The sequence below is a fragment of the Sarcophilus harrisii genome, chromosome 2 (genome assembly GCF_902635505.1).
Source record: "Sarcophilus harrisii chromosome 2, mSarHar1.11, whole genome shotgun sequence".
NCBI lineage: Eukaryota > Metazoa > Chordata > Mammalia > Dasyuromorphia > Dasyuridae > Sarcophilus > Sarcophilus harrisii.
In genome coordinates, this window is record NC_045427.1 from 515,793,856 (window position 1) to 515,817,056 (window position 23,201).

At 33.7% G+C, this 23,201-nt stretch overlaps 1 protein-coding gene across 3 annotated transcripts in view; it reads right to left on the minus strand.

Moving 5' to 3' along the window:
- The window catches only part of GLCE (glucuronic acid epimerase), a 136,320-nt gene that overhangs the window by 40,050 nt on the left and 73,069 nt on the right, over positions 1-23,201 (minus strand). The gene's annotated exons all lie outside the window — the stretch shown is intronic.

Here is a 23,201-nt window from a genome sequence, read left to right on the forward strand (position 1 = left end):
TTCTTTTCTTTTCTTTTCCTTCCTTCCTTCCTTCTTCCTTCCTTCCTTCCTTCCTTCCTTCCTTCCTTCCTTCCTTCCTTCCTTCCTTCCTTCCTTCCTTCCTTCCTTCCTTCCTTCCTTCCTTCCTTCCTTCCTTCCTTCCTCCCTCCCTCCCTCCCTCCCTCCCTCCTCCTCCTCCTCCTCCTCCTCTTCCTCCACCTCCCCTTCCACCACCACCCATAATGTTGCAGTGAGAATCAAATGACATATAATAAGCCCTTAGCAAACTTTAAAGTACTATATACATGCTAGCTATGCCTAGAACACTGAGGAATTAAGTGATTGCCTGTGGTCATGCAGATAGTATATGCCAGTGACAGACTTGAACTCATGGCCTTCCTGGTTGTCCATACATTATGACATACTATCTCTCTAGTGGGCTCTCAAACATGATAACTTTAATTTCTCCTCAGTTGACTTTCTGGTGACCATGACCACATGAATAAATAAAAGCTTACATTTATATTGGATTTTAAAGCACTTTCCTCCCAACAGCCTGAGGTAAGTAACAGAATTATCATTATCCCGAGATGAGGTGATCTACATTTTGCTAGTATAGAATCAGAGAAAGTACAAAATATATTCATAAGTATCTACAAAAATATAGTAATCTCAAATTCAGAATTGCAGTCTATTAAATGGACTTAGATTTATGCTACTAGATTGAGCATGGAACCAGCCAAATCATTCCTTACTAAGCGGGCTCTTTTTTAAACAAAGTTGAAATTTTTTATCTCGATTCAAGCTCTCATGAGTAAGGTAATCACTGGAAAGTTGCCCAAACACTCTGAAAATATGGTTTCCATTAGGTTATTACTACAGTTATTAACATTTTTAAATGAAATCGTTGGATTTTCCAATTTTTTTTCAAACTTTATACCACATTTACATGACATATTGGGAAACAGTAAAAATTGCTGTCATGATTATAAATCCATTCAGTAAATGGTCCAATAAATCTACTCACTCTCAAGATGGATTGGAGCAATAAACTCTAACTAATGGTACAAACAACTCCCCTCCTCCCTCAGAACCCTGATCTAGCAACTGCTTACAAATGCATTACAAGGCTTCACTTCAAATTTTATATTATTGATGTAAAAATTGCTGAAGCAAAATCTTTCCCAAGAGATGGAAGTGAAACTTAACAGTTTAATTGGTCTATATTAACTCTGGGCTTTGAAAATAATATACTGATACCCAACAAGTCCCAAGGTAGCAGAGTTTATACAATAAGTATAGAAGATTGAGGTTAAAGAGAGTAGTTATATTGAGATGAAAAGATTTTATTAACATAATTAAATCTTTTTTTTATTAGTTATGTTAAATAACCAGAATTTTTTCAGTTTAATTTATGGCAGGAACATACAATCCTGGTTACAGATTCTCTATAACTACCTCCACCATGCTCTGAAAATTACTAGAGATATCAAAGCACAACTGTAACCAAATTCATTGCTGAAGTGCTTAATTTACAATGTGTTTTGAAACAACTTCAGCTAATATTTAACTTTTTTTTGGCAGTTCTTCTAGAAAAAAATGTCTTTTTTCACACACTCAAAAAAAGATACTCAAGATTTAGAAGCAATGCTTAATAAACACATTAATTATAAGAAGAGCATTTCAGAGTAAAACTGATGAAGTGGACTTTTATCTAGAAGATGAGAAGTCAAAGCTTCTATTATTCATTTCTTTCCCTTTTTTGCTGAATATGATATTGTCAAAGTTATTTATTTTCTTGTCACCTTCAGGGCAAATTGATTAATGTAATGAGTTCGAGTTTTATTTGTAAGGATGATAGAGGACCACTGGATGAATTCCATTAGTGCAAAGTGCTCCTCTATTCTTACATGGAATAAGTTTTCCTGAGACTAAATGCTTGCTATTTATATTTGCTTTTGTACGCTAATCTCAGTATTGTTAACCTTATTGATGAACAGGGTGGTTACAAACACAACTCTGATTTTGCTTTGTTTTGTTTTTGCAGTTGAACGCTTATAGGAAGAGTAGTGGGAATAAGACAATGAGAAACTTTTTATGGAAATGGAGGGGTTTTATGAAAATAGAAAAATTACACAAGGATTATCCTTAAGAAATCTGGAGTAATTTATTAAATGATAATTTTTTCAAGGCAAAACAGTAGACATTGTGCAAAGCAATTCTGTAGATTACACTTCCCACTTCATTCTCCAACTTCTTAGCAATAAGACTTGAGATGCCTTTGATCTGAAGCCCATTCTCCTAATTGGTAAATCTTTAGCCTGGCCACCATTTCATAAGGCACTTAGACTATGCCATTTTCATTCTTGGTTCCAGGAACTTTTTTATTTCTTTGATGCCTGTACAAATACCCCTCTTTTCTAGATTTCTTTTATGTATTCATTCTCCACTGAAAGTAAGCCTCCCGAGGGCAGGCACTGCTTTGTTTACTTGTATTTCTACTCCCAGTACTTAGCAGTGTCTGACACATGGCAAATACTCTATAATAAATGTTTTAACTATTGATATTAAAAAATAGCACTGGTTATCAAATATCTAGCAAGCTTATGGCTAGAATTATACAACAAAACCTTACTCTTTCATAAACTAATACTTGACAAATCCCCATACTGCAAATAAAAACCTCAAAACATCCTTGAAAATTTTGTTAAATTTTCCTCCTATCTGCTGACAGGAGGGGAAAAATTGGAACAAGAGATTTGGCAATTGTCAATGCTGTAAAGTTACCCATACATATAACCTGTAAATAAAAGGCTATTAAAATTTTTAAAAAAAGAAAAGAAAATTTAACAGACAAATCAATCATAATTGCATAAAGATAATATTAATAAATAAGTATTTAAGGATATTTTTAAAAGACTAGTGTCACACCCAATACTTATAATCACTTACAAAATAACATCAAAACCATGTAGAAGAAGGAAAAAATACCTATCATCCCACTTTTCCTATCTGTTGTTGTTCTATAATGCTTTCAGAGTCTGACTATAAAAGATGAATTTGCATTCAACTGCTTTTTTTCAATAATAAAAGCAGTTAGTTTACCCATCTATGTAAGAGTCCACAGAACATTAAAATAAAATAATACTAGTAGGAGAGTGAGTTGTTCTCAGACGGTTTCTGTCTGAATTTCATCAAAACAGATGTGAACAAAATAATGATTTGCAAGACATTCCACACACATCTTCCAACTTGATCCTCACAATAACCTCATGAGACTGTTTCTACAGTTACTCTTCTCCTTACTTTACACACGAACTCAAAAGAGCAGCAGCATGAGAGTTTGGATTGAGCAAGCCAATGTAATAATAACAACAACAACTAGTATTTATATAGCATTTTAAAGTTAGCAAAGCATCTTATGTATGCTAACTCATTTGAAAGAGTTAAGTCTCATCAACCAGAGACCAGTAAGAAAGGATAGAAGCTGGAATGCTGATTTGGAGGTGGAAATTAGAGTAAAGGTTTGCGGCAAGAATATGGCAGGGACCTACAAGTAATTCAGAATATATACAACATGCATGTCACATTTATTCGATATACCTGAATATATACACAGATCTGTATATCTAGGAACCAGTGAATACTAGAATGAGTGAAGACAAGTTATTATAGTGCCTTTCTCCTTTCTCAATGACTTCACTGAAGTTCCAATGTCAAACAGCTTCATTTCTGATCCAACTGTTTTGACAATGTGGAAGGCTAAACAATCATGATGTTTAATTGTAGAGAATGAGGCACTTTAATTATCCAGATACACAGTTTATCAGCTAAGTTAATAAAATTTGAAGGTGCAATATAAACACAAGATGTCTTCTTTTAATTTCTTTTTTTAAATGCTACATACACCTTTCCTTAATGCTTGCTATGGAGAAAGGAGCATTTCTTTCCTGTAACAATAGGATTCAACTGGATTATTTTGCTATATTCTTATAAATACTGACAGCTCTTGATTTACAAACATCTGAGTTACAAATTGTTAATATATACAAGCAGAAAGTTTCCAATTCTTTGTGGTTTTTGTAAGGGTATGCACAGTTTAATAGCCCTTTGGGCATAGTTCCAAATTGGATCAGTTCACAACTCCACCAACAATGCATTAATGTCCCAGTTTTCCCACATGTCCTCCAACATTTTTCATTTTCTTTTCCTGTCATTTTAGCCACTCTGAGAGATATGAAATAGCATCACTCAGAGGGGTCTTAATTTCTCGAATCAATAGTGATTTAGAGCATTTTTTCATATGACTAGAAATCATAGCCTCTTATTTCATTAAAAAAACTTCAGCCATTTGCAGAAAGATTCCTCCTTCTCCCCTGTTCCTCATCTCCTACCAGTCAAAAATGACTGTTACTATTTCCTCCTTGAATCCTATTTCACATAAAGAGGGGGTCCTTCTTGCTAAGACAAATCCCTCTCCCTACATAAATAACCTCATGTCACCCTGTTTTCTTTAGCAGACTGACCTCTCTATGATTCCCAATTTATCTAGTCTTCAGTCACTTCCTGTCCCTCAATGTTTTCCTGTTGCATATAAACAGGTGCCCACCCTCAAAAAAGCCTCACTTGATCCATCATCCATCCTCACTTGGTAGCTACTGTCCTGGATCTCTCCTCCTTTTCTGAAGTCACCTACACTAGGTGCCTCTACACCCTTTCCTCTCATTTTCTTCTTAACTAAGCTTAGTTTAACTTCTGACCTTATCATTCAATTGCTCTCTCCAATCATGAAAGACCACTTCACTGCCAGATGTAATAGCCTTCTCCCCACTCCCACCCCCCACCACCATTCTCACACTTCTTGACCTCTCTGCTGCCTTTGACATGATTGATCTCTCTTCTTTCTAAGTTTACACGACACTACTCTCTTGTAGTTCTTCTACCTGTCTGACCGCTCCTTCTGTTTCCTTTGCTAGATCCTCAGGCAGTCATGCCTGCAACCATGGTGGAATTCTGAAGGCTCCATCCTGGGTCTTTTTTCCTTTATACTACTTCACTTGATCTCATTAGTTTCCATGGTTTCAATGATTATTTCTGCAGATGACTCTCAGATATGTCTAACTCTAACCTTCCTTCTGACTTCGTTTTGCACCTTCTCATGCCTATTCAACACCTCACACTCAATTTGTCTACAAATGAACTCGTCAGTATTTCCCCTGCCCACTATTACCCTCTCTCAACCTGCCTCTCTTCCTAACTTACCTGTTATCGTGCACCCTCCTCCAGTCACTCCAGCCCACAATCTTCGTGTTATCCTCGAGTCCTCATTCTACCACTTGTCATATCCAATCAGTCTTCAAATCTTGTTATTTCTACTTTCTTAACAGCGCTACTATATGCCTCCCCTCCAAACTTCCTGATGCATGCCACCTGACAGCTGGACCACAGTAACAGCCTGTTGGTTAGACCTACCATCTAGCCACTAAAGTGATCTTCCTAGAGCACAGGACTGATCATACCACTTATTATGCCCCACCTTCCTCCTCATTCAATAGATGAGTATACCAGATGACTGTTAAATGCCAAAAACAAATTATGAAGAACAATATCATGTATTATACAAAATAATCCAACTGCCATGTCTGGGTGAATAAGATCTTACCTGTTTTATATTTTCATTGTCTGATCTCTTTTAATTTTCATAGAAAAATTGAGATTCTAAATTATCTGGTCATTAGGAGGCTCATTAGCTTATACATGACAATCGTTTTAAATTTCTTCGGGTTAAAAAATGCAATTGTATATCTAAAACTAAAAAACAAATCTTTGTAGAACTTAACAGGGAATCAATTCTCCCCCCTTCCCCCAACCCCACCAAGTGAATGAAACAATATCTGATGTGTTATTACATGGGCAGAATTTCTATCAATTTAAGTGTACAAGTATTTTCCAAGTACTTAGGTGCAAACCACTTTTTAAAGGTATTACTCCTTTTTCCTTTTCTTAAGAATAACCTAAAAAATGAAGCATTTAAAAACATTTTTCTGCCAAATAAATCTTTCCAGGAAAATTTCTGTAACTTCGTCTCTAAATTGAAAGCTGTAAGAAACAGCAATTAAAGATTGAAAATAGTCTTTCTTTTCATTTAGAATAAAGTAGTGACAAGGAGTTTAAATTTTAGTACCAATATCGTGAATTAAGTAATCATGAACTTATGTCTTGAACTTCTCATATGTACAATATTTGAAAGCCAACAGTAAGGTTACCAAATCAAATTAACTTTTGACTCTACAAGAGCTTTCATTTGCCTCCCACTTATGACCCCACTACATACTGATTGAAGGATAGTAGAGGATTTCCACAAGCTTTAAAGTGCAAACATATAATTAAAATATGGAACTAGTTCTATGTAGCTAAGTAAATACATATTGCGGTTTGAATCTAGTTGCTATTTGTTGAATAAGTTATTTTTGGTTAATTAAAAAAATTATTTTATTTTAATATTTAAAAATTAATATATATTTTATTTGACATTCAACATATATGTAATAAAAATAAAAAATTAAACATTTACATAGTTAAATATTTTTATATTTTTTTAAATGTTTTTCAAGGATTGAGACATTGCCAGAATTATACATTGGCAATATAATTCCTTCTTTTTCCTATGAGGCAATTGAAGTTAAGTGACTTGAACTCAGGTCCTCCTGATTTCAGGGCTGTTGCTCTATCCACTGTCCCACCTAGCTGTCCTCACAATATAATTCTTAGTAGAACATGAATTATAAATATTCAGCTCAAGGAATTTTCTCTTTTTATATGAATATCCATTCTTTCTCGGCAACTAGTCCTACACCAAGTGTTCCACAAACTGACTGATGAGATTGTGTTTTTCACATTAAGAAACTGTTACCTTTCCAAAGGGATTTTAAAAGAAATGTTATCTCTATATTAGTTTGTGTCCTTCAAGTGTGAGGTTTCAAGATGTGCCAAATACTAATTAAGAAATAATAGATTACAGTGAGATACAAACTCTCCCTTTTCTATCAAATCAATAAACCTTTATTAAGTACCTATCCTGTGCCAGGCACTGTGTTGCATGCTGGGGATACAAAAGGAGGCAGAAGATGGTTCTTGCCCACCTTGAAACAATACAACAGAAATAGAGTTTATAAACTGAGTTTCACACTAAGTCCTATGAATGATTTTATGTATCAAGGATAGAGGTCATCTTGGTGCTCATTAGGAAAAAAAAAATGCTCATAACTATTTATATTGCTCATAAGTCCACCTCATCAAATTCTTTTTCTTTTAGGAGAAAAAGATAATTAAAAAAAAGAAAGCACCAGTCTCTGTTCATTGTCTTAAATTTAGTTTATTTGGCAGGTTTTTAAAAATGAATTTGTTTGTAGTTTAATAACATGAAAAGCAAAAAAAAAAAAAAAAATTAACTCCATCTTTCCCCTTATGGAATTGATGAGATTTTGACTCCTGTTTTTCCAAATACTTTCAAGGCAGAAAGAGACAAAAAGATTATAGATTTGGAACTGTAGAGGACATCAAAAGTTATCTAGTGCAATTTCCTTATATTACAGACAAGGAAATCTTTGGTCAGGGAGGTGGAGTCTAAGGTCACACAGGTATCAAGTATCAAACAAGATCTGAATTCTAGACTACTAATCCAAGGCTTGTTCCATTCTACTTTGAGGCTTTTGAGGGTTATGTTAAACCTCCTGGATTATGGGATTAAAAAAAAATAATTAAGCATTTCCAACATAGCCAATTTTTCTTAAGAAATTCTTAATTCCTTTTCTTCATGTGGTAAACAATCTTTAAACAAGTAATACTTTATAAGGATATCTGACATGATATACTATGATATACTTCTGGCCTATTAAAAAGAGTTGGGGAGGAATACATTTTAGTTAAGTGAGAACTGCCAATCATAGCATATATGAATTACCAATTATCAAGACAGAAAATATAGTAAATATAAACTTCATTGAAAATAATTATATCTTTGGCAGTCCCAAAAGTTGTTTCTGAAGTGTACATGCTGCTGACCTCTGGATACTGACTATGTCTCTGATTATTTTTAATTATTAATATTCATTTATTTCCCATCTAATATTTGTGCGTTAAAAAAAAAATCCTGGCTGACAAAGTTTAACTGTCATGTAGTTTCAAGGACTTTTACCTTCTCCGGTCCCCTACATACCTGACCATATATGACACCTGAAATTTCTTTAATAAAGAATGAGTTCTTCATTCCACAATGAGAAATATGGCTTAATATACAAAATCTCAATTTATTTAAATATATAATACTTACCCTAAGAACAGCAGAGAGAGAATGAAAGGATATGAGCCTAGTCAAGGAGAAAAGAAATAGCAAACAGGGTTGCCAAAGGCACAAAATGTTTATTTCATCTTACTTCACAATTCTGGCTAGTACTCATTTAAATATATTATACCTAGTGCTATATAGATTGGTCATATTTTCTCTTTTTGGTTAAAAGATACTCTTATTATTAATTTCTATTATTTGAGATAATGAGAAACTTCATTTTCTAAGAGAGATAATTATTAAATTATGAAACAAATTCCAGAATTGATTATCCCTCAATCCCAAAAGCTACATTCTGAACTTTAAGCCATCTTACTCACTGTCTATGTGGAAGAGGGGCCAATTCTTATTAGTGGTGTACTGGGAGGTTAAAACAAATTTATACTTTATATAAGGAAAGCTCATAGTTATATGCATAGTAAAATATTTAAAGGAATCCTTTTTAAAAAGTATTTCAAGAGTGATATTTGCTGTGCAAATGATAAGCATTCAAATGGCATACATAGCTTTTTATGCCTAGAAAGGATGTCATTAGCAACATCAGGCCCTACTTAGCTCCTGTTGTAACCCTGTTGCAATAATCTGCAAGATGGTGGTTCACAAATGGTGTGCCCTTGGTCAGGGGATTTAAAGCTTTCTCAGTTTCAACTGTAAAATGGGAGTTGGACCTGGTCCTTCCAGCTCTAAAGCATTTATCTCGGGGGACCTTTCCATTCTGATCAGGGGGTTTCTTGGCAAGTACAAGTAACAAGAGAGAAATCACTTGGGGCCACCCTAACAGGACACATTATTTCTAACGGGATGAAGGATGAATTTAATCTTACAAATTGTAAGCTAGTTGAAGCAAGGAAGCAGTTTTCATTTCCCAGTCATGCTAAGGGCCAGTCATAATAAGATAAATCCAGTTAAAATAAACACAGGCAGCTAAATAAAGGAAGCACACTACCAGGACACTAAAGGTAAGACCAAGCTGGAAATCAAATGATCTAGTGATGGAAAGTATAAATCTATAATAGTAAAAGTCATTGTTGTCTTCATCATCACCATCACCACTACCATCATCTAGACACATTTATCATCATCATCATCGTCATCAACCTCATCTAAACACATTTTTCAGTTTATCGATACACTGAGTAAGGTTCAGACAACTCATTTTAAGTTTTCCTAGTTCAAATTCTGGTAATATAGCAACCCATTTTTCATTCACAGTACTGTGGAATAGGAATAGGAATACTGTTCCTGTGCCATAAATCTGTCCTGTACCATATGCTTATTTCCCTGCAATCCCTTTTGTTTCTGTGGGCCCAATTAAACACATAATTCTAGGTGACATAGAACTATATATTTTTTTTGGCTGAGGCAATTGGGGTTAAGTGACTTGCCTAGGGTCACACAGGTAGTGGAACTATACTTCTTTATTCACTTCAAGACTTTCTTTTTTGCATAGTGAATTCTCAAAGGATCATTCACTTCTCTCTCAAAAAGTTGAGCCAGTAATTTAGGCATTCTGTAAGATACTGTGGTTGTCATAATTATGTTTTCCCTGGTGGTAGTGGGGTGTTAATAGTGGTGTGTGTGTGGGGGGTGACTTTTCTTTATATCCCCAGCACTTTTCACAGATGCTGGCAAAAAGCAAGAGCTTAATAAATGCATACTGTTGATTGCTTGAATTACTTGATTTAACTAAAAATTTTCTACTTTAAAAACAAATTCACAGTTAACATTCCCCTTTATCCCTTAATTGGGAGTCTTCTTAACTTAGAATCAAAATCCCCTTCTTTACTATTTACTTCTCAATCTTCAAGCTCTCTCAGCAAAATTTTTTCTCTCTCTAGAGTCATAGATTTTCCCTGTCCACATTGTTCTGACTAAATACAGAGAAATCCAAATCATCCTTTTCTTTCTCCCAGTACTTACCTTTTCTTTAAGGCACAGCAGAAAAACACAATATGGGGAATTTTTTTTTTAAAGTAAGTGCACTATGTATGTTATTTTTCCTTCCCTTTTTTTCACACTACCAAAGGAGTAGATTTCTGCCAAATATTCTTTTTTAGTATTTCTACTTTCTTCAGCTACTTATGTTAATCCAAGCTAAGTGTAAACTCATCTGCAAGCAATTCTTATTTATTTTTCAAAGTAGCTGCTGATACAAACAAACAACAGAACTGAAATTTTAAAACAATTCTAGGAACAGAGCTGAGATATTTCTTGAGAGTCAGAGGTTTCTTGAAAATAATTTTCTTAAATATCCTGTATCTTTCATACAACAGAGAATTCTAAAAAAAAAAATCTAAATGAAACTAAAAATATAAAATATACATTCAAACTATTATAAATGCACTATAAAATATATTTATTCTTAAAAAGAATTAAGAATATTTCCTCAAATCCACAATATTCTCCCCAAGGGCCCATAATACAATTTGTTAACAGCCAAATTAAGAGATTTTAGAGTTATTCAGTGAAGCTTTCTAGTATGAATCAATAGCATAGAGTCAAAGGATATTTTGACATTCACAAGTATCTTATTGATTAAAATTACTTGCATCCTTTATAGAGAGGTATCTATTCTAGTGAAATATGAAACAGATGGACTGTTTGATGAAAATGCCTAGGTACAGTCAATGGATTTAAAAACAGCAGTCCAATAAGGAACTATCTTGTACCTTCATACTCTTCCACTAAATTACAGACTGCTAACGGGCTATCCTTTGTAACATCTGGGTTATTTCTATTAGAAAGTGACCTAGTTTAGAATGTAAACTCTGACAAGAGCTATACAACTATCAAGATAGAAGGGCAGATGAGAAGTCAATCTCTAGTATTACAAAGTTCCATTTAATTTTTAATGGAACCATTTCTCAGCATATTACAAAGACCTTATCATATTTCAGTCAGTTTTAGACTTAGAGACTTTACGAGGGCAAGTGTTAATTACTTAGCCATCTCATAAAGTAATGTTCTTCCACAAAGCCCATACTAAATCAAGTATGAATGCAAAGGAATAATTTTCCATGAAAATGCCCTTTTTCTATTCCCATTCCACAAACTGAACCTGAAAGTTCTAGGTTAAATCCTCCTAACATTTTTCCAATCTGGAGTGAAATAAAAGAAAATAATGTACCGTTTCAAGAAAGAAATCTTCATGGACAATTCGAGAGTGTGGGAAGTAAGCAGAGTGCTGAAGTGTCAATAAACAATAATGCATGGTTGTAAAGGTGAAGCAAAATTTTGACAATGAAAAGAATACTGGAAAAAATATTAACTAGTTCTTTTAGGCCCTATATAATACAATCATTTCAAGAACAGGTGCTTGATGTTAGACTACCAGTCTTTCATAAATCAAACAGGTTAGCAAGTAACATTTATATAGCAATTTTTCTATCCTAGAATCATTTCCTATTTAAGTACTTCACATATTTCTTCTCCTAGATCCCTTTTTGCTAGCAATTACATCCTTGTCCCATCTCACCTTCATGTGCCCCAGTCTTTTCTCCCTACCTGATCACAGGAAAAAAATGTTAGGATAGAAAAGATGATGCAAACATGGCACCTGTGCCATTCACCATCAATTCAAATATTGTGCTAAGCACAAGTAATACAAAGTCAACCCCCACCCCCAACTATCTCTGCCCTTCAGATTTATAATAAATGCTTGTTGACTACCTCATATCATTTTCCCAGTACAAAGATCTGAGAAGTATGCCATTTAAATATATAGCTCTTTCAGTAGTTCTGAAGGTTAAACAAAACAAAAACCTAAGTGAACTACCACATAGTAACGGGAGGAACTCCCTGGCTCAGAAAAGACACTAATCAAATGTTTACATGAATGTCTTCCTGTGCTACAGGTCCATTTCTAAAATTAAACCTTTCAGATCTTTACATTCATTGTTCACTGCTCTGAAACCAGCACTATATGAACAACATGCTTAGTCATAGCACATTAATAATGAAGGGAGGGGACGCCATTACCTGGTACTTCCTCCTCCTACCATAATGGATGAGATTCAGAAATGAAAATGATTTTCTTCTGCTACCTCTATCTTACATGTTTGCCTCCTCCCTGTCCCTTCCATCATCCTAAAACGCTGCACTTTTACCTGGCCTTCTTCCATCTCACATTATCCATCTCCATCTTCTGGGGCTCCTAGAAACCTAGCCTTCAGAAGATATTGTATCTCTAGTCACCCTCACCCTCTCTAATTACCAAATGCTCCTCTTTTCACATAATCCAAACATCCTGGGCTGGGAGGTTATAGTAGTCTTCTCTTTGCTCCTTATTACTACTTCTAGAAATATTAAATCTATTATAGACAATGCAATATATATCTCCAGTCCCCTACAAGCAAGAATAGCGTGTTTGTCTGCTTTTTCAATTTTTCTTTTCTTCTCTTCTTTTTTTTTTTTTTCTTTTCTTTTCTTCTGGTTAGCTGTCATTTCTTGAAGCTAAGTAGCAATTTCCTCCTCCTCCTCTTCAAATCCTCATCCTTACTAGACACCCCTGTTAATTAAAATTATGTCTAAATTAAGGGTAGTCTGTGAAGGTGAGTCTCTCTTAGGAGTGTCTTGGCATTATTGCATAGGCTTTGTGACATCTATTCTGGCTTATTGGAGACCTTTTTTTCACTTATTCTAAATTCTAGGCAATGTTCCAAATGTATGAGACTGTTAAGAGGCCTGACTTCCAAATAAATGGGGCATTACTCTATTTTGTTTTAAAAGTACATAGTGACAGTTTTATTGGAGCCTTAAAACCTTTCTCTCTCTCTTTTTTAAACAGTGAATTCAAGTATATTCAAAAACCACATGTTTTATCCTCTTCCCTGTAGGGGAAAATGTTTTCAGTAACATAGCCAACTTTTTCTTATTAAGGCTGCTGGCAAAACAAACAAATAAATAAATAAACATCAGCATGACAATGTCCACAGAAGGAAATAACTGTAGTCTTAAAGTACAGTTATTACCCATTGAAAGTAGTAGAATTGTATTAGAAAAGAAATCCTGTTACTGCTAAATACAAGAAGCAATGCTGAACTGATTTTTAAAAAAATACCCCTACCTACAATTTTTTTAAATTCACATGAAATAATTGATAAACATTTTTCTCAGTAACAATGAAAAGCAAGGCTTATAAAAATAAGCACTAGTAGTCTTCTTTTTTCTCTTATGTTCTAACAGAAGAGTTAATATCAATCTCCATTGAGAATCTTAGTGTAATACAATAAAAAAAAATGCCAATTAAGAAATGAAATAATTGTGTTTATGCATCAGTGAACTTAACTTCAAATACATTGGTGGCATTTATAGAATCCTCCCAATTTTCAAATTTATCAAGAATTCCTTGTACTTTGAATAAAAAATTTTTTTTGCAGTTAATAATCAAATTTTTATATGCAACTTGGATCTCACCTACTTGAGTTTCCTTCAATGATGCAGATTACAACCTAGTATCTTTCCATTCTGTGTAATGTTTACACATGTCCTCAAAAAGGTTTGCCACAGGGATCTACCCAATATGTTTGTGGCCATCCTTGCTTCCTCTCAACATCTCAAGGGACCAGTGGAGCATTCTGGCCATCTTATATCATCCCTTCCTTTTGCCATGTGACCTGTCCAGCTTCCTTTTAGTCATCCATTCCCTTGATGACATCTTTTATTTCTCTTCTTCATAGGAATTCTTCATGAGTTATACTTTGTGGCTACTCCTGCCCACCATATGCATCTTTCCATTGCCCCCTGGATAATGCTCTTATTTAGTTCTTCAGGGACAGTGATATGCCAGGTCTTGCTTCCATACAGCAATACTAGGAAATGTTTGTGAAGCAGTGGATGGAGCAGTGGATAGAGCGCTGAGCATGGAATTAGGAAAACACTTACTACCTGTGAGACCTTGGATGAGTCACTCAACTCTGCCTCAGTTTTCTCACCTGTAAAATGAGTTAGAGAAGGAAATGGCAAACCATTTCAAGTACCTTTGCCAAGAAAACCCCAAATGGGTCATGAATATTTATACATGACTGAAATAACTGAACAACAACAAAAAATGAAAAAGATAGGATTTTGTTGTTATAGGACACTTGGGAGCCAGTAAAAATTCTATGAATTTTTCCCAAAACAATTCAGCATGTTCTCTTCTACTTTTTCAATTCTAGGCCTAGATCACTGTCATTTATATTGTCTGTCTTGGACATACACATGTATATATGCATATATGTACACATACGCATTTTATACACACATACAAAACCCAACTCCTTGGAGGAATAACAGATCCTTTCCAGGAAGATATGAAATGTAGTACGAGTTTGATACTATCAATATAATGTCATCAATCAACAGATGTACTCTCATCACAGAGAATCTTTCCTAGACCTGGACTCTACACCAGGTCACCTCCACCAAAGTGACATACTTTTGGCCCCATTTTGTACCTTACCTGATATTGGTCATCAAACAAAATTAATTCTGTTGTGACCAAGAAATCCCAAATGATCTTAGTACGTGCAAAGGAGACAGTTTGTCGTGAATGATTTTTGAAAGTTGCTTCTGACTACTGAGTCAAGGGCTTTGTTCAACAAACAAATACCATAGGATATATGTTTTAGTCTGTTGTGACATGCTAAAAATATGGTCCACTTTTGCAGATCATTTGAAAAAGCCCTCTTATTGCCCTCCAATGCCTCCATCAAGGATGCCCCTAGTTCTTATACAGATAACCCTTTCAAGCACTTCAATTAGTTACCAAAAGTAACTAATACAAGAAGACCAAAAGAGTGTAGAAAGCAACTTAGTTTAAAAATTTGTGATTTTTTTTTTGTCATAGAATGATGCCAAAGGAAACAATAGGTTAGAATATAACTTTGTAAAATTTTCATGAATAAGGATGAACACAAAAACAGTATCATCTTGTAAAGGAGAAAGCAGTAGAAAATAAAAACAAACTAAACAGAACTTTCTAAAGCAATTAAGTAAAATAAAACTTTCTAAGATATTCAACTAAGCAGTCATCCCAAAGAAAACATCAAACTTTTCTCCATCTGCGCAAGTAGAACTGTCAAATTTGGACCATAATAAACATTAGTCCCTGAGATGCTTATAAAAGCAATATTAATGGCATTAAAGAGAATTAAGATGGAGAAAGCTACCAGAGTGGATCAAGTACATATACAGCTGAGATCTGTGTTGGAAGTGATTCACTTCTGAAGGCAATTTAGGATGGATATTCAAGATATCTAAAATAAGATACAAAAAGGCACGGAAAAAATCTCAGCTATTATTTCCATCAGGAAGAAGTCTAGGGAACATCAAAAGTTTTCATTTACATGATTCCTATTCCATCTATACAAACATTTTATGTGATTCAAATGTGTGTGAAAAACCATTTCATTTTTAGAACTTCTCTAGCAGAGATAGAATACTTATTTTCACATAAAAAGACCAAGAAATAGCAAAACAATATAAAGAATGAAAAAAATAGAACAGAATGTGAAACATAAGAAAAACAATACATCTAGAGAACAGATCAAGAAGAGAAAATATAAGAATTGGATTACCTTAAAGTTGTGACCAAAAAAAGAACCTTGATACAGTAATGCAAGAAATAATCAAAAATGTAATGTTTCTTGTGCAGCATGATAATTGTGGAAATAGGTACAGAAGAATTGCATATGTTTAACATACATTGGATTACTTGCTGTCTAAGGGAGGGGATGGGGGAATGGAGGGAGAAAAAAAATCGGAACTCAAGGTTTTACAAGGATCAATGTTGAAAATTATCTATGCATGTATTTTGAAAATAAAAAGCTAAAAAGAAAAGAAATAATCAAAGAAAATTATCCTGGAGTGAAAGAATGAATATGAAGGGAAAATAGGAAAAAAAAAAAGAAAGAAAGAAAGAAAGAAATCCTATGTGGAAAACAACAGGAATATCACTGCTAAATTTCAAAACCCCCAGATCAAAGAGAAAATTTTTCAAGAAACAAAAAAATTCAAATATGCTGGAGCTACAATAAGAATTTTACAGGATTTATATATCAGCAAACAACTGTGGCCAAAAATATCATATCCAGCAGAACTTATCATAATAGTGAAAGAAAAAAATGGACATTCAACAGAATTGCAGATTTTCAAGACTTCATCTCAACCAAACCCAAACTTAATAGAGAATTTAACATATAAGAGCCAACATCAAAAGTGAATTTAAAGGGACTTAACATGGACAAGTTATTTAGTTTTTTTGCATGGAAAAGTATACCATATTTTTAAGATTGACATCAGTAATTGGGTAGCTCAAAAGAAAGATTGGGGCTGATTTGAATATGATCTGACTCTAAAAAACAAAACTGTCTGGGAAAAGGTAAAAATAGTAATTATGTTATATGAATGAGGTACAGAGGAAGAACTGACACAAAGGTACGCACACATATACATATACATACATATACATACACACAGACCATAAAGGGAATAGCACCTTCTAAAATCTAAAAACAAATAATGGGAGAGGAAATGGGATAAGATGGGATTTAGAAGGATGAGTAGATTTATGACAAGGTATAGATTAATGGGAAAGGGATAAAGTGGCATCGGATAAGTTGAGATATACAGGGTGTTATTTCGTAAAGTTTTCATAAGTTTTTCTTTTTCTATTTTGTTTTTTCTTATTTTGTATTTAATTTTATAAAATTTTTTAAAATTATTAAGTTAATGTAAATAAAATTATTTAAGAATCTTATTATGCATTACAATATTGACTTAGAGATAAGGTTAAACACTAATACTGACAGGGATCTTTATATTGCTATTCAGAATAGATAAAAACAATTTAGATTTTAAGGTTAGTAGCATGTACAAATAAGAAGCAGGTTTTTTGGTACTATAACTGTAGCTACTGTACTGTGGATTTTCTAAGGTTACAAGTTACCACTTTGTTTTGATTTACATATAAAACCTGGGCCATGTTCTATTTCTTTTTTGGCAATTTTGTCAACTAATTAGCTTTTATATTAAGTGCTTACTGTATGCAGGGCACTATGTTTAAAAACACAGATTTGATGATAATGAGAAGGGTAGACAGGAAACAATAGGCAAAAAACGGCACATTTGAGACATATACAAAAGAAGGTACATTTGTCATTTTGTGAAAGCTCCACTGCTCCTTCTGCTGTATATTTAGGAGACCAGACAGCTTGAGAATTTGCTCAGTTCTCAGAGTTACAACTACTGATAGAATAAAATATTTAGGAATCTATCTGCCAAGGGAAAATCAGAAACTTTATGAGCAAAATTACAGACCACTTTTCACACAAATTAAGTCTGATCTAACCAATTGGAAAAATATAATGCTCTTGGATAGGGCGAGCAAATATAATAAAGATGACAATATTACCTAAACTAATCTATTTATTTAGCGCTATACCAATCAGAGTCCCAAAAAACTATTTTAATAACCTAGAAAAAATTACAACAAAGTTCATATGGAAAAACAAAAGGTCAAGAATTTCAAGGGAATTAATGAAAAAAAAAAATCAAATGAAGGTGGCTTAGCTGTACCAGATCTAAAATTATATTATAGAGCAGCAGTTACCAAAACTATTTGGTATTGGCTAAGGAATAGATTAGTTGATCAGTGGAATAGATTAGGTTCAAGGGATAAAACAGTCAACACCATATAGCAACCTAGTCTTTGACAAACCCAAAGACCCCAGCTTTGGGGATAAGAACTTACTGTTTGATAAAAATTGCTGGGAAAATTGGAAACTAATATGGCAGAAACTAGGCATTGATCCATACTTAACGCCGTACACCAAGATAAGGTCAAAATGGGTTCATGACCTAGGCATAAAGAATGAAATTATTAATAAATTAGAGGAACATAGGATAGTTTACCTCTCAGACCTGTGGAAGGGGAAGGTCTTTATGACCAAAGCAGAACTAGAGATCATTACTGATCACAAAATAGAAAATTTCGATTATACCAAACTGAAAAGTTTTTGTACAAACAAAACTAATGCAGACAAGATTAGAAGGGAAGCAATAAACTGGGAAAATATTTTTACAGTCAAAGGTTCTGATAAAGGCCTCATTTCCAAAATATATAGAGAATTAACTCTAATTTATAAAAAATCAAGCCATTCTCCAATTGAAAAATGGTCAAAGGATATGAACAGACAATTCTCAGATGAAGAAATTGAAACTATTTCTAGTCATATGAAAAGATGCTCCAAGTCATTATTAATCAGAGAAATGCAAATTAAGACAACTCTAAGATACCACTACACACCTGTCAGATTGGCTAAGATGACAGGAAAAAATAATGATGATTGTTGGAGGGGATGCGGGAAAACTGGGACATTGATGCATTGTTGGTGGAGTTGTGAACGAATCCAACCATTTTGGAGAGTAGTTTGGAACTATGCTCAAAAAGTTATCAAACTGTGCATACCCTTTGATCCAGCAGTGTTACTACTGGGATTATATCCCAAAGAGATTATAAAGAAGGGAAAGGGACCTGTATGTGCACGAATGTTTGTGGCAGCCCTTTTTGTAGTGGCTAAAAACTGGAAACTGAATGGATGTCCATCAGTTGGAGAATGGCTGAATAAATTGTGGTATATGAATATTATGGAATATTACTGTTCTGTAAGAAATGACCAACAGGATGATTTCAGAAAGGCCTGGAGAGACTTACACGAACTGATGCTGAGTGAAATGAGCAGGACCAGGAGATCATTATATACTTCAACAACAATACTATATGATGACCAGTTCTGATGGACCAGGCCATCCTCAGCAACGAGATCAACCAAATCATTTCCAATGGAGCAGTAATGAACTGAACCAGCTATGCCCAGAAAAAGAACTCTGGGAGATGACTAAAAACCATTACATTGAATTCCCAATCCCTATATTTATGCACACATGCATTTTTGATTTCCTTCACAAGCTAATTGTACAATATTTCAGAGTCTGATTCTTTTTGTACAGCAAAATAACATTTTGGTCATGTATACTTATTGTGCATCTAATTTATATTTTAATGTATTTAACATCTACTGGTCATCCTGCCATCTAGGGGAGGGGTGGGGGGGTAAGAGGTGAAAAATTGGAACAAGAGGTTTGGCAATTGTTAATGCTGTAAAGTTACCCATGCATATATCCTGTAAATAAAAGGCTATTAAATAAAAAAAAAAAAAAAAAGAGAATTTGCTCAGTTCTACAAGTTAGCATTCAGTAATTCCTTAGAAGAACAAGAACCATAATAGTATCTCAATTATACTGTCTACTTCACAAAAATATTCAAAAATCTACCAAGCCTTACTATTTTGAATAGCAATGTATGAAACCTAACCTGAATCATCTAAATACTATTTTTCATCATCTAAAATACAAAGGATTTGTTCAGGGTTCTACTAGAAGATTTTATTCATAACTCACCTAAAGACAAAGCAGTTGTGGGTAGGTAGGGTCACAATATATTATGGTTAATACACCAAATTACAAAGAACAGTAAATATAATCACTGGGAGTGGGGTTGGAGAGGAGAGTTATTTTGCTTCTTATGTCCCGTGAAAATCTTCAACTTTCAGATAATAAAATCTGTAGGAAGAGGCTATGCTTTTTTTATATCTATGTTTAGAAATTACCACTGCTATGCAATACAAAGCCTTTCTTTACATAAATCATTGCACAAATAACAATCAAGCATTTGTTGTATGCATAATGCCTCACAGAACACTATAAAGAAAATACAGATTTGCATAGTGCCTGATTTCCAAAAGCTCAAAGCTAGTTGAAGAAGTAAGACAGGAACAAAGAGGAAAAAACAAGAAAATATATAATTAAGAGCTCACTTGTGGCACAGAAATAAGTACTGGTTGAGAAAGGAGAGCAATCATTGAAAACTCATGGAAGGATGTTATGTACTCTGTACTCAGAGTGTACTCTGAGAGTTGGGAGCAGGCGACTGTGTGCTCTAGGATGGGTTTGAAAATTATACCCTTGGTGAATCATGGCTTTCAGGAGGCTTTGAGCCTTCCCCAAAACATAAGGAAGTTGACAGATCACAAAATAAATGCACAATGGAAAACAGAATCTTAAGGTCCAAATATGTGCATTTACAAAAAATAACAAAGCATATTTAATAGTGTCCCAAGATCCCTTCTACAATATCCTGACCCTCCTCAAATACAATGTAACCTGGGATAGGAACTAGACTTGTGATTTCACTGGCACAAAGGAAATTTCACCAACCACAGCAGATCAGTACTTTCTCTGCAAACCAGAATCTTAGAGAGAGTTGTTGGAGAACAGGTAGGTTAATGAACTTGTCCAAAGTCACAAAGCTAATTTTTATGTCAGAGGCAAGAAAGGATTGATGTTCTAGCTCACTAACCCCTATGTCATATTGCCGATCACAGGCAATTAAACATGAAATCCTGGTCTTTGTATTACCTCACCCAAGTAATAAAAAACAGGAAAATGTTTTAATTTACATTTAAAAATATGTATTTTTCAAATTGATGTATTTACTTGTTCTAGCCTAGAAGTCTTTCTGTATGCTGCTCTATATATGTGCTATCAAATTCAAATAAATAGGGATCATTAATTTTCCATAAGGAGCTCTATGGGCTACTTATTGATTTAGAAAATCACATATGTTTATACATTTTTTTTATTAATGTCAACATATTAAAATCAGGTAGGTAACTACATTTTAATCTGGTTTGTATCACCCTTGGGAGTGTTGTGGGTTTGCATGTTTGACACCTTTGTTCTATATAACCTATAACAAATTTCAGGTAATAAGTATCACCATAATTTTTAAGTAGTTTATTCAAAATGAAATATTGCATAATTCAAAGCAACAGGAAATTCACCAGATATCTAAAGCAAGAAATTAAATCATAAGACTTACTATTTGCTAGAAATTCTTTTTTTCTCAATAGTATTTCATTTTTCCAAATATACGTAAAGATATTCTTAAACATTCATTTTTTCTAAGGCTTTGTGTTTCAATTTTTTTTTCCCTTCTTCTCTTACCTCCTTTCCACCCAAGACGGCAAGCTAGTTAATATAGATTAAACATATGCAATCCTTTTAAACATTTTTTCATTGTCATAATGTGCAAGAAAAATCAAACCAAAAAGGGGAAGAAAAAAAAAACATGAGAAAGAAAAATCAAACAAAGGTGAAAATACTATGCTTTGATCCATATTCAGTCTCCATAGTTCTTTTTCTGGATGCACATGACATTTTCCATTTCCCACTCTACTGGAATTGTCTTGAATCACTGCTTTGCTGCCAAGAGCCAAGTTCATTACATTGGATCATCACATTATTTACTAGACTATTTGGAGGTGTAAAGGATCTTAGAGATTACAAAGTGAAAACTGGGAAAATCAAATTGATTCTATTTTGTAACTGATTCCCTTCTGTATTACTGCTGACATTTTTCTAACTGCCAAAGTAATGTTTTGTTTGTCTCAAAATTAAGTTTGAAAATTTCAGCTTTCTTGTGAATAATACTGTCTTTAAACTAAATTTAGAAGCTCAGATCTCCTGCTAATCACTACTTTATTCTTATATTAAGAGTATCTATTATCCTTAAAGGATGCAGATGCCAAGGAGTCTGGTCTGTTATGTAAGTCCACTATCACTAAACTGTTCATATAGGGGGACTTCAATGATGAACAATGATAGACTGGAAGGAGAGATTGTTGCCAATTCCTCATCCCCAAATTCAAGCCTGATTATTCCTTACACCCATCATACTACACGTTTTGTAAACAATCATACTGTTTTCCTCAACTATGATATTGCTTTCCAGCTTTTAGATGCTTTCCCTTTTGTTTGTAAAAACAATCTGTCCTCAGTCAGTGTCTTTTGGTTTTCTGAGCAGCTAAAGACCCCATTTATTGTTAACTGCTAGCCTTAGTAATAAACTGAATACTCTTGGAATTTTGTGTCTCATTTTACACACCATTCACACTTACTAAAGATCTACTACACAGCACTATCAATTGCTGGATAGGTGGATTGGTAGTTTCTAGATGATCTCAGGTCTCTTGATTTCTGATGCACAAATATGACCATAATTTTCTACAAGAGTGCCTCTTCTGAAAACTATACTCTTTCAGTGATCTAATTTTGTAAAGAAGTTAAGAAAAAGAAAACAAAAACTATTTGATATTGGCTAAGTAAAAAAGTTGGCTGGTGATATAAAATAAATAGGCAAAGTTCATAAGGAATCAAATTTAACTGTTTAATGGTTCAAGAAATTCAAAAATATAAACTAGTTGAAGAAGGACTATATTTGGCAAGAACTGCTGAAAAAGCTGAAAAGTAGTCTAGAAGCAAATGGGTTTAAACTAGTATTTATGTCACATAAGGCAATAAACTGTATATACTATTTGAATATTTAAAAAAACACACCACAATAAAGATATAGTTATGAAAAAAACTCACCCCAAACAAGTAGTAGAGAAGATCACAAAAGATAAAACTAGAAAATTTTAATTATATGAAAACAAATAAATTCTAATAGGATAAAAAGAAAACCAACTTGGGGAGAGGGATGTAATATTTGCAAGAGAAGTCTTTAATAAAGGTCAAGATCAATAAATCACCTAGCAATTAAGTGACTAGTAGGTTGCAGGAATCGTGCTAATGACTATTATACAAAGATCCATAGAGAATTAATACAAATAAACAAGATGAAGATAAGTAGAAAAAGATTATGAATAATTTTTAAAAGAAGGAATGCAAACTATTAATGACAATATGAGAAAAATGGACTAAATCATTAATCAGAAGTGGAAATTAAATCAATTCTAGAGTATTGCCTTATACTTATCAAATTAGCAAAGAT